The sequence below is a fragment of the Spea bombifrons genome, chromosome 5 (genome assembly GCF_027358695.1).
Source record: "Spea bombifrons isolate aSpeBom1 chromosome 5, aSpeBom1.2.pri, whole genome shotgun sequence".
NCBI lineage: Eukaryota > Metazoa > Chordata > Amphibia > Anura > Pelobatidae > Spea > Spea bombifrons.
The window spans coordinates 31588845-31602463 of record NC_071091.1 but is presented as its reverse complement, the minus strand read 5'-3'; the positions used below and the strand labels follow the sequence as shown (position 1 = coordinate 31602463).

Here is a 13619-nt window from a genome sequence, read left to right as displayed (position 1 = left end):
TCACAGCATTTATAACATCCCATCCCCGGTGCCACACATCCCTATGATGGATGGTGGCTGTGGAGGTATGTGCAAGGCCGCGATATCCTGGGATAGGCCTAGTGTAGCCCCCAAAAGAAATACGCCACTGGGCCCATGAAGACATTGGTTCCTTCATGTAGAGGAAACTTGTCTCTCATCTTGGTTCTAGATTGCCTGTGTGGGCCATATACGTTTGATATGCCAATGTTGATTTATTTCTCCATGATGGTACTAGTGATCAGAAATTTGAGCCTCTCCTAAGCACCACAGGGCAAGCTATTAATATTTTGTGCAGTCTTGTCTAAGCAAGTTTCATCTTCTCACTCAAATATTAACCCATTAGGCATAACCCTGCATTTTAATGCAATGTTACTGTGAGATGTCAAAATCATCGTCATCATGTCAATCTTTACTAGCACTATCTGATTCGGAATCGAAGTAGAAGTTGACATGGATGTATAGGGCCCTACCCACAGAAAGTGCTGTCAATGTCTATTGCTGAACTACAGCTACACTGACTGCCTGTGAGTGATCCGAGTTACAGCCTGAGGATTGGTGCTCCTGTGGTAATGGCCGTCTCAAACCTGATTATTTCCACATCTTCATAAAACAGCTAAATCGTGCTCATGGAACGATTAGAGCATTAAAAACTCAAGAGAATATTTAACGCCGGTGCACAGCTGATTGCTGAGAATTCCAGTGCGCTAAAGCTCTAACGGGCAATTTTTTTAAAATGTATTTATTTTTTAATTATCGGCTTCACCGTGGAACACATACACGCGAAGAATACTAAGCAGCCTGAGTCAGAGCCGTCACCCGTGGCAAGCAGGGTCAGGTTCTCAGAAACAAATTCTACTTCAGGGAAACATGTCATGAATTCTGAAAGTACTCCTGTACTTCAAAACAAAGAAGGGTGTACTGTAGCAGTAATGTGTCATGCATAATAAGGCAGCGAGGACGCGGTGTATCAAGTGTCAGAGCCGGATCGTGGTGCTGAGAAACAGGTGCAAAAAGTGCCATTTGTCAAGGTGCATCACTCCGGAATCTGAACACCCCGGGAAATGTGACTGTATGAATGGCAAATAAAAGAGATGCTGAGCGGTATATGATGACAAGATAATTAATCAGGTTGGTAGAAATGGTAAATATCCCTACATTTTATAAAGATTCATTTGCCTCAAAGGTTGAAATGATCAATTTGGTAGCAGCACAGATGAAAGGAACCGGGAAGGGGATCTGATCTACCGAAAAGTACACAGAACCAATTGCACGACAATGTTTATGTGAATCAGGTAGACATGACCCTTGGCACTCAATTTTCATAAGCTTTATTGCCAACTTTAGTTAATTAAAAGTGTGTTTTCCCGTTTACAAGCTCCTGCAATTTCATAGTCTTCTGCTAAATCGTGTCATCTTTCCCAAATGTTATTTAATAATAATATTAAGACTAAAACGCCTGGATCGAGTATGTTCTGAGACACAAACTGATTAACAAAAGCAAGGTTCTGGTCCTGGCAGATTATTTAAATAGATTTTAATCCATGTTTTTTATATTCTTGTGAATGTAATACTTTTCTCAGTTGGAATACAATTTCTCATTTCTACAATTCAGATTAACTATAGGTTAACATTTAGGGGATACTGAATGAATGGTAAAAAAAAAAAAAAAAAACTATACGCTAACGTGACTCAGACATCATACAATTGTTCCTAGAAAAATAAATTCTTTATACTTTAAATGTGCAGCTTCCAGCTATAATATAAAACGCGTCTGTGAGATAAGTACTAGCAAGTATTCTTCCATTTTATTCAGTCTGTTAATGAAAGTAAAAACGATCATGAGTGCCGATAAATAGACGGTGAAGTCCAGGCGCAATTTTTGTTAATAAAAGGACTCGTACAGCCGAATACCTAAACATGACCTTAGAGGAGAAAGAGTCGCTTTAATAGAGGGTCTCAACTGAGCTGAGGCTGACGCTGTCTAAGGTGCTGAAGTAGCTACCACTCTTTCAGCCAAAGGAATACATATTGGAAAGGCATTGCATAAATCAGAATATGCTAAAAGCTAACAGACATGTAAAATCAAGTTTAAGATGTTTGTCAATTCATTAAATATACATAGCAATGTCTTTCAGTCAAATTTAAGTATCAAAGTGAATCATTGTAACTAATCACCAGGGTGCAGCTTGACGGATGCTTAAGGTGATCCGCAACAAGACCGGTAGCTTTCACAGGTTGGATCTGGTTTTGTAGAGACCAGGGCTGATGCAGCCGGAACCCAATCAGCAATAAACATGCTCCATCTCAATCAACGTTTTTTTTTTAAATTCTCTTAACTGGTAGAACTTCGATAAAGTGCACCTGAGCTCAATCATAACATAGAACAACGCAAACCGGATGACAACCAGGAAATCAATTTCTGATTTTCTTATGTTGGTTGTGTGTTGGTAAACACCTCAGAAGCACACATACTGGTAAGTGTCAACTTCTCAACTCAACAAAATGAGCAACTTGAAGTATGGAATGGAATGGAACTCCAAGTACATCATACAATGGAATATGCACATACAGGAATAACATGTGTACACTTGTCACTTTACCGCTAAACCAACACAATAAACAGGATACATATACCTCAATGTTTATCATGTGGACTTAAGTGAAACATAGAGGTTTTCAGGTTGTCCACATTTTGACCACAGAACACAAACTGAGATTATAGCTAATCAATAAGCCTTGCTTGCTGTTCTGTTTCCATTATATTAGAGCTGTCTGCTAGTGCTTTATGGCCATAAAATGTGTGTTGACTGCATGAACTCAGAGCAGCATCTGGCTAGTTCCATTAACTACAGCAATCAGCAAATCTATTGTCCCATCGTCATTTTTGATTCATTTGTTCTGTAATAGCTGTCAGAGGCACATTTCTGTTTTGTTCTGTTTTTCTTTTTTTACATCAGCCCGGTGCACTGCATCAATAACAAAACGAATGTTAATATATGGTAGGTTTGGAAGACTGGACCTTTAAAGGGGTCACATTTAATCAGAGTTGTATCGTTGTAGTAATTAAAAGTAAAGTTGTAAAAAAGAAGTATATTTCACTAGACAATAACTTCTTGCTATTCAATTAGGAAAGCAATGAATGAAGCACAAAGTTGGATCTACAACTAAGCAGTGTCTATAATTATATTTTCTAATTAAAAAAAAAAATCAACTTAAAATTAGTCCACATATTTTTTAGTATCAATGAAATACAGCTATACTGCATAATTTGAGCAGGTGTAGATAAAAGGTATATTGGGAGCGAGATTCTAATTTATTTAAGGAACAGTATTACGTGTAATGAAAAATACTAATCGGAACGTTATCGTTTGTGGATGATAGATGGGCTGCAATATCCAAGCCTCATTGTAACATTTTCTGTTGATTTTAAATTAGGACTTTAACTGATCTATTAAAGCACATTGATTTTCTTTTTGTTCATCCATTCAAACATGGCATCGGGCTTTTGTATTCATGAAATGAAAATGTCCTTTCCAGTTGCAGAGACCTGGCTACCTGCAAGTAATGTTTCACACTATCTTTGCACACATTCACTTTTTGTTTAGATATGTTTCTTATCGGCTGTTCTATAATAATTTTGTTATTTAAACCTATTCATAACATAGAACCTAGTTTGCACGTATCACAGTCCATGTTCACCCACAAAACCACTTCATCATTGCATACATTGTGAGCAACCCCTATATAGTGCCCAGTATTTCTAGGAAAAAGCTTCTTCTTTCTTCAAGACCAGCACCTAAACATGAACATTTACAGATCTACCAAAGCAATGTCCTAAAACGGTCACCTTCCTGCACAATTGCTGGTGGTGGTGTTAGTATACCAGCGATCGTCCATTTCCTAATGATGGATTTTACTTAAAAGAGGTAAACAGTGCCTTATTTCCTCATACCCTGCTGTGCTTCTTCCTACTACACGACCAATGACTTCTTAAGAAATATGAGTAATCCCCAAGGCTCCTTTGATGGTTCACAATCTCAGTTGTAGCTTTAATCTTATTTTGTACATTCTGTACAAACTGATCCACTATGATTACATTGCTCAGTCAGTGACATTTATTTAAGCTGCAATACGTAATGGATGTCCAACCAAACAATTAATACAGTTGGAACAATGAAACAGTTATGTAAACCTGGTTAAAGAAGTTGGTTAACTTGATTAAAAAATACATTAAATAATGAATTGATATTTTCAAAACAATGTCAAATCATCAAAACCATCATTTATGCTTCAAAACCAACGATTTTAACAAGGAAGGGGATAGTTTCATCCCCTACACTAGAGTTTTCACTGGCTAATGACTTCACTGAAACAGATTGATTCGATCATTATAAGGCCAAATAAAAACAGACAACATAAAACGACCTGCTACAATAAACCCTTGCCTATTTTGTAGACTTGATTCATTTATTAGATTTAGGTGTAAATCAGTTGATTAATGGTTATTTCACCAAACCTATTTTTGTCTGGTGGACTTTAGTGATTCTCAAGTATTTTAAATCAAGGATGCTTTAAATAATTACACTATTGAAATACTGCTACCTTTTAAACAGATTGCTCCTTTTACTATTTCATAGGCTGCTTTCAGAACCCACAGTACCCATCGATGCTGGTGTACAGGGCTGGATTAGAAATGCATGCCTTTACGTGCCACCAAACATCAATCTCTTCCATAATCCTCTTAAATACACACCCTGCACTCGAAGGCACTGAAATACATTGACACCCAGGATGCACACTAACCCAGCAGGGGTCCCATAATGAACAAAGCTCTCTATAAAACCTTGTTTGGGATCTACACCACTCCATGCTTCAGGGAGGAAGGTCAACCCAACTCAACAGAAAAAAAACCTTTGCCAGTGCAGCAATGGCCAAGAATACAGTGCTAAGGTAGCAGAGGTCTTCGCAAGTCTATGAGGAGCAAATACTTCTATAAACCTTTATCTGTGCTTTGCTATAAAGCTAGCTCAAAGCCAACTTCTTAATGCAGGACTCGCCAAAGCAACACACACACAGTGTGCGCTCCAAAATCCAACTGAAGGATGCTTCAAATACAACTGTTACAACCACAAAGTGGTTCAGATGAAGAAACTAGAAGCATACCACAAACACTCCCATCTCTACTTGCTTGTATAGGTTTGGAAGGCTATACCAAAATCCACAATTAGCACAATTAGTATTACCATAACCACAATAAAAAAGACTCGAGTTTGCATTAAGGCTACAATTTGAGTATGTGCTCTTTTAACCCTTCCAGCTTCACAAATATTAACATAAGGTGTATTGTGTAATTATAACCATATAAATCAACCTCAAAGAAATAAACAGCGCAGCAATCACCAGAACCATACAAACATAACACTGCATTGAGTGAATGAGACAAGACAAAGAAGAGTGTCTGCCCTGGATTGTTCTATTAGATTCATTGGTAGAGTGGTTAAAAAAAAAAAAGTAATCACAGATTTTATTTAAACAGGATAACAGAATTATGGATAAATACATTGACAATTAGAACGTTCACATCCCCTTGATGTTCACACAGTGAACAGCAAATTCCGGGTGTTGAGTAATTTTCTGGCACACAACAGATCTGGCATTCGAAGTACAAACGTTGGCTTTTGGTACAAGTGCTGTGTCTTCTTCTGACACAATCTGTTCTAGTTTACTTATTAAAACCAAATATTAAAATTATCACTGATATGTAACATTCAAAACACACAGCAGATGATTTATCATCATTCTGAATTATGGCATCGTGAGGACTTATTTGCTAGAAAATTAGGTTTCATTGGAAATCTTTGAGTATAACATGGATACGAAAAAAAGCTGGAGAAACTTTTAGAGTCTCCATTGATTCCAGTGTCCAACCTCCTTTTGTGTTTTAGGACAATATTCATCGCTGTTCTTCTTGCTCTTGTCTTGAAAACGTGCGACTTTGCTAAAGTTTATGAAGTCCCTTCCAATCTCATGTTTACCAAAACTTCTACCAGTAGTTTCAGAGTATACAACACAATAAAGAAGAATCTGAGACCGACTAGAACAAATCCTGTATGATTTCAGTACACGGTACATGTGTTATTTTAGCCAGGACGCAGTCCGAAACCTCACTGCTTAATCACACATTAAATCTCTCCTGCGCAAACAATGTGATCGGTTTACTTAAACAGTGGCTCAGAAATGAAGAATCAGATGTGTAGTACTTACACGTATCACGCAGATCCATTGTACTCTGCTACAGTAGTCGGCTTGTTCTAAATGCACTACTACGATCAGTGTAACATCCTTGATAAAGACACTAGGAAAAAAAAAATCTGTATCCACAATAACTTCTTGCGATGTAAGACCGGTCCTTGCTGCTGTACCACCGTTCAATTCCAAAGTGTTAAGCGTGTAGCTTTGCTTATGTTTATTTTACTGTCGAACCAGCTGTGATCTGATAGGCAGGGGGAAGCTTACACTGGCCAATCACAGGCAATTTCCATTACAGGGAAATTCCTGTCTATTTGTTAAGCATCCTTAGAGATAATTTTCCCCTCTAGAACCTATAGAAAAACCTTTTTTTTTCCCAGGATCACAAAGCGCTAAATTACATTTTGTCCATCTACTCTGCTTTTCTCCCCCTCCTCCCTCCTGACATATACAACTGCTCAGAAAGGGAGAGTTCAAATTCATTTCCAGCTTTCACCTTGTTGGGAAGCGGGGGGGGGGGGGGGAGCAGGAGCGTCTGGGCTCAATAATTACTTATTCTGTTACCATAGAAACAGACGGGATGTAGTGAGCTGGATTTGTATAGAACATCTGCTGCCAGATTCATAATCAACTACAATCTCATCTTTCCCCTCCCCTCATTACTTAAATTTGATGTGGCGAGTCTGGTTTCCCTACCGTGGCTTCCAGCCTCTACAGCATGTAGAACACTTTCGAGGACAACCTGGGTGTTCTCGCATTTCTAACCACCCACATCAATAATTTAAAGTATATGTATATAAACAAATCAATATATTTCCTTAAACACATGACATACGCTTTAAAATAGAGGTACTTCACTACATCAGCACCCTTCCTATTCCCCCAAGAATAGAAACACAAAAACAGCGCACTGATTTTTGCAATATCAGCGCACATCATTATAAAACATGAAGAACGATACATGCTTTCCTTATCCCCTCGAGAGACAAACATGCAAATGAGTGGAATGAATGTATCTCTTTGTGGATCGACCTCCAGGAATCTGATATTCTCAAAGCAAAGGAAAAATTGCCCAGGGAAAAGAATTAGTGGGATTTCACTGGTATACAGGCTAATGTACGTGAATTAAAATCCTGATTCCTTAAGGGAAAATAAATATTATATATAAATTATAAATATATATATATATATATATATATATATATTTAATACATATATATAATATTTATTATAGATATATACACACACATATAATAGATATATAATTTGAGGATTTTTATCACAAATTTAGGAGGATTATACTAACAATATATAGTATTTTCATATATAAACTATAAATATTTGATAGGAGAAAGACAGATTGCTGTAACTATGTATGGGATGAGCCTATCCCCATATATACTTTTCGTTGCAGTAGTGGAATTGATTTATCTAATTTAAATTATTGTAATCTGTTTTTTTGGGGGGGTGTTTGTGTCTTTTTTATGTATTTTGATGGATTTTAGGCATACTACTCTTTTGTACGTACAAACTGTTTTCCTTCATGGCTGTGTTCCTTTTAAAAGCATTGTCTCCATTAAAATATATTTCATATACCGAATATATAACCAGTGTTATTTACACATGTCATTTTGCTTAAATATTATTTTTGCTTTAAACCATGTAATTTATAGGAAATTATTATAAAACAAGATGCTTTTTTTTCTCAATCGCATCAGTTCTAGTTTTTTATAATGTAATGCTGTCAGACACATATTAGCAATTTGTATCTCTTATCATAGCCCAATCTATTAGACAGACACACTTATCATGCTGACCGTGTAAATAACATAACAGCTCAGTCTTAACCACCCAGGCTGACTATTAGCGCTGCCATAAAAAAGCAACTCTTTATGGTGTTTGTGCAGGGAAAGTCACAACCAACAGTGGCAATGGCGGCCAACAGATCATCAGATAAACACACAAATGTCAATGTTAATCTACATTTTTGTATACAGAACTGTATTTTATGCTCAAGGATCAATATATTTTTCTTGGGAGCATATATTGCTTTGTCACACTTTGTTAGAAAGGGGCAGTTAACAGAATAATATGAGGTATTTTGCTCCCCTTTATTCATCTCCTGTTTTTACTACAGGCTAGAGCCCTGCATCCGAAGAAGTGTGTACCTTGAATAACCAGGAGTCTTATGTTATTCTTAAACTTTCCATACTAATTTAATTAAAAAAGCTAAGCCTCCCCAAAAAACTGTCTGCTCCATGTACGCAGTGATATATTTATGATGGTCCTTGCCATTAGTTTGAACCAAGGCAGCACCCCCACTTGCCACCAGTCCTAAATTATGTATATCTCCACTGCACACCTGCTTTGTCCGGAGCGCCAGGATATATTCTGGTGCTGCTAGGAAAACAGTGAAAATATACTGTAGAGGTTTACATGGACCTCCCATAGTGTAAATGGACGGAATTCCCCATCTGGACAATTCAGAGCTGAGGTGCATTAGGGAGGCCAATTGGCCCCTTGGAAGGCAATCCAGAAGCTGTTAAATGTGTCATTGTCCACGTGTGAAGTTGGTAGTCAAGTGTGTATGTGTTTGCAATATGAAGCAACTAAATACAAGGTGCCAGTCTGCACAAATACAAGCCAGTGATGTGGTAACAAATACCTTGTGTGTTCCTAGTAACTAATAATTACAGACATCATTAGCAGAAGATGCCATTAGTGTCAGCTTGAAAAGGCCTACTTGTGAAGCCGCCGGAGCACCTGGCAGCTGTAAGGAAGCTTTCTTGCATTAATGATATCTACATTACTACCTCAGGAGATGGCAAATACTCTGAAGCAGGTAGCCATAGCTCTGAGATTCATAATATGGTTCAAAACTTAGTGTCATTTTATACTGATCTTTTCCTTGCTAGATTTGTCGGGTTGGCTCCTATTTTTTACAGAAAAAAAGTCCATCCCTGTACTACGTATTGGCCATTAGCAAGTAGCCAATTTAATGAAATAGTGCCAATAGGCCATTGGCTTCTTAAAACCACGTCCCAAATAGGAAAAGTGTTGTTGGGATTTAAATGAAACAAATAGATAAAAGGGTCCTGATTTGCACTTGCAATGGAGAAGCTACTCATTGGAAAATGAATACCTTTTGGAAACATGTCACTGATAAATCATACAATTTATCTTTAACAGTATGTCTTCTGCAGAGTAAGCAAGGTCTCTGATCACACAGTGAGGCATAGCTTAAATGCTATGTTAATAAACAAGCAAGGGACTCATTTAAGGTGTTTTGCCCCCAAGTATACCGAAAATGGTGTCCAAGCTGGTCCAGCATGCAATTTCCTCTACAAAGAACAAAGGACATTTGGGGCAAAAAGGGATTAGGTAAACTACAGGGCTATCCCATTGTGATAGGTGGAACACCAGAGGGCGACCAAGAAGAACACCAGAGAAGTCTCAATCTTCACCAAATGCTCTAGATGACTCGTTTGTCAGCAGTAATGCAGCCTTCCCTCCTCCCAAGGTTGCCAGCAAACTAGGGCTGCAACAACTAATCAAAATCGATAATGAAAATTGCTGTCAACGATTTTCATTATCAATTAGTTGAATCAATTTTATTGAATATAAGATTAGGGTTTTTCAGAGCAAATGCTGCAGGGGACCTGGATCCTCTGGCAGCCGGTGGATGACAACCTCCGCTGCTGCTGGCACTTCTGCTAGGGCTTCTATGATAGCATCAGAAGGTCATGTCACGCGGGAGCACATCGCGCAGACGTTTGCCGGCTGCCAGATAGGAGGATCCCACGCAGCGCTACAGCAGACCTGGATCCTTTTCTCTGGCAGCCGGTGGGCATCTGTTCGATTTGCACAGACAACCTCCGCTGCTACCAGACACTTCCGCCGGGGCTTCTATGATGGAGCACCAGCGTCACATGACCTTCCGGTGCTCAGTGATAGCGAAAGTGCCAGCCACCAGCAAAGGCCACCAGGGAGTCTGGAATACAGGGGATAGTGGCAGAATGGCATATAGCAGGGCATGTGGCATATCAGGAGGTATAAGGCATATCAGGGGGCACAGGGGCATATCAGGGGGGCGGGTATAAGGCAAATCAGGGGGCACAGGGGCATATAGGAGGCATAAGGGCTAGCTGGGGGTATAAAGTGATATGTTTGGGTTCTTAAAATATAGCTTTTATTATTATTATGTCAGTAAAATAGGAAGGTGATTAGAGAAATGCCATTGTGATAATGAGATAAAATTGACATAAACGTGTGTCATTCTAAGTTTTCTATTCTACTGTTTGTTTTTAGCACCCAGTTTGTTCATTAAATTATGTTAAATAAATGAAAAATGTGCATATTCTTTTTTTATCCGATTAATCGAAAAATGAAAATTATTTAAGGTTCGAACCAGAATTGCGGACTGAATGGGGCTTTTGCCAGAGGTATGCCAGGGTGCAGATGGGGAGGGCCATTTTGAAAATGCCCAGGCGAACCTCCGCAGTAAAAGCTGGGTGAAGTGTCCCAAGCTCTCTATCTCTCTCTTCAGGAGGGGTGGGTGGCTAGTTGAGCTCCTAGCCTGCCAGATGCAGGATGATCTGGACGCCAAATGCACGGTAACTCAGCAGCTGTCCTCAGGGAAAGGAAATGCTGCATTAGTTTGGGGACTCAGTAACCCATTTTTTCTTTGTTGTTAATAAACAAGACTTAATTTGCCACAATATCATGTTTCAGTTTTTTACTGGTTAATTGTTATTAAAGATATTTCAATTACAATTCAATCAAGTAAGAACTATGCCCAGGGGTACATAGTGGGGCATATGCACCATAATAAGTAAACTATTTAAACAATTATTATGGTACATTGTTTAAAAATAATCAGTTTAAAGTTTATTTTTCTAAAATCTCTGTGATCATTCAAACCTTGGTTCACATTTGTACTACCAGCACCTCCATTATAGTTCCAATTTGCACGGTTGATGCTTCACGCTGAGCGAAGTCCGGAAACAATTTGTGATGAAGAGTAATATGTCCAATGAGGTTATAGTTACATCTGAAAAACAAGTGTTCTAACAAAATTATGCATGGCATGGGGACATAGCACCTTTTTTTAATAGCTGCTCTTCATAGGCTGACAAATGGAACAATCAATCAATGTTCTGCCCATCAGGGGGTTTTGGGGACAATACTAGTTTAGCATTTTGACCAACTCATTTATCCATACCATGTGGAGATGTACTAAACACGTGAACCGAGTACTGGTGTTTGTTGATGCCTTTCAACATCTAATTACTTCGCCACATGGAGAGTTGCCAACAGGCAAAATATATAAACAACTACATAGCTACGGCACTATACACCATATAGCAAATAACAAACATTGCACAAAATATGTAGCCTAGAAAAAACATATTATGCAGCAACACAAGCGAAACAGAACACCGACAAAGAAAGTATTTCTAATGTTTTTAAACACAGGCAACGTGACATTTGTTAAGATAAGGAGATCTATTCACCAAAAGAAGAGTTGACATGGGAGTTTGCAGAAGAATTGTGGTTCCAACTCATTGACTTAATTATACATTAAGGGCCAACTCTAGTGAGCTTCTTCCTGCAGGAAGAGCTTGACTGGCCCCCTATAATGCATAGTTAAATCAGTAAAATTCCTCCACTTCACCGACTGCATATATGCATTAAACCAGACCAGTAAAAATGTGAAGTGAGCGTTAAAAGGTCAACTTTCCTGCAAACTCTCTTAAACTCACCCTTTCGTAAAAAGAACTCAATATCTAGCTGAGGTTACTGGAGGCAGTGATGTTTTAAAGGTTGGTCCAAGGACCCCAGCCAAATCATAAATAACAGGTGTTCCTCCACCTCTTTTCACGCACTTCCACACTGCATAGTGCCGGATTTCTGAAGCTATCTGCCATAATGCAAAAGTGCAATTCAGCGTCAGACTCCTAATTTTAAAATAACTTTAAAACATTCCACTTAAAATTTCACTTCAAAATATACACCAATCAGCCATAACATTATCACCACCTGCGTAATATTGCGTAGGTCCCCGTTTGGCTGCCAAAACAGCCCTGACCCATCGAGACATGGACTCCACTACACCTGAAGGTGTGCTGTGGTATCTGGCACCAAGACGTTAGCAGCAGATCTTTTAAGTCCTGTAAGTTGGTGGGGCCTCCATGGATGCACCGGGATGGTGCCATGCATTCTCCGGGTAAGTGACGCACCCGGCCTTCAACGTGATATAAAAGAAAATGTGATTCATCAGACCAGGCCACATTCTTTCATTGCTCGTGGTCCAGTTCTTATGTTCACGTGCCCAATGTAGGCGCTTTCAGCAGTGGACAAGGGTCAGCATGCGTGCCCTCCCTGGTCTGCGGCTATGCAGCCCCATACGCAACAAACTAATGCACTGTGTGTTCTGACACCTTTCTATCAAAACCAGCATTAACTTTTTCAGCAATTTGAGCTACAGCACCTCATCTGTTGGATTTGACCACACGGTCAAAAAAAAGTCTTCACCCCACCCCCTTGCACCAATGAGCCTTGGCCGCACATGATCCTGTTTGGATCTATAAATTAGACAATCTAGATGTCATCTCATGTTTTACACCAACGATGCCATTATAATTTCTTCTTGCCTTATTGAGCGTACTAAACATAATGACCCTTAATACACAAAGACATTGCTTTCCTTAGATTGCCAAACTCTGAAACGTTTGCCAAGTGGCTCTTTGAGATATCAATCTGCTGGAGTCCAATTGTGACAGCTTAATCCTTAAAAAAATAAAAATATTTTACAATACACAACAAAAAAAAACAACTAAATAATATAAATCCTTATTAAAACAAAATGTAATATGCAACAAAGGCCAGTAAATGCAGCGTAAGTCCGTGCTTTTAAACTGTGATGTCTATTATTTTTCTGAAGACACTAAGTGCCAATATTTCCTGCAATCTCTTTAAACTTTTATACTCCGAGATTGGTTCATGCTGTCAGCTCCTGATTGCTATTATGTTTGATGAAGCAGAGAGCATTATTATTATTGCCAAGGAAAGAAAGAAAAAAAAATAGTTTTAAAATAAAGTCTCAACTTTTTGGTCGAAGTAAAAAGTGGTTTAAGCGGAAAGTTTGTTCACTTTCTGCTTATGACAATCCACAGAAACGTCCATAGAGAGCTTTGACTCATGTGCCTATTGGCGTATTGTACATTTGTATTCACCTAAAAGTTAGACTCAGCTGGTGTCTGGGAACAGCTGAATAAAAATGGATAAATACATTTCTGCAAATCAAACATTATTTATGCTGCCAGATCATAAGGCGGAATGTATGGGTA

General features: G+C 38.6%; 1 protein-coding gene across 2 annotated transcripts in view; it reads right to left on the bottom strand.

The window, feature by feature from the left end:
- The window catches only part of ELMO1 (engulfment and cell motility 1), a 160767-nt gene that overhangs the window by 32990 nt on the left and 114158 nt on the right, over window positions 1–13619 (bottom strand). The window contains exon 1 of one of the 2 annotated variants that reach the window (XM_053468335.1): window positions 6286–6482. The exons of the other annotated variant lie outside the window; for it this stretch is intronic. The gene's annotated coding sequence lies outside the window, so the exon portion shown is untranslated. Of the gene's footprint in view, window positions 1–6285; window positions 6483–13619 lie in introns of those variants that run through there. 2 annotated transcript variants of the gene reach the window in all.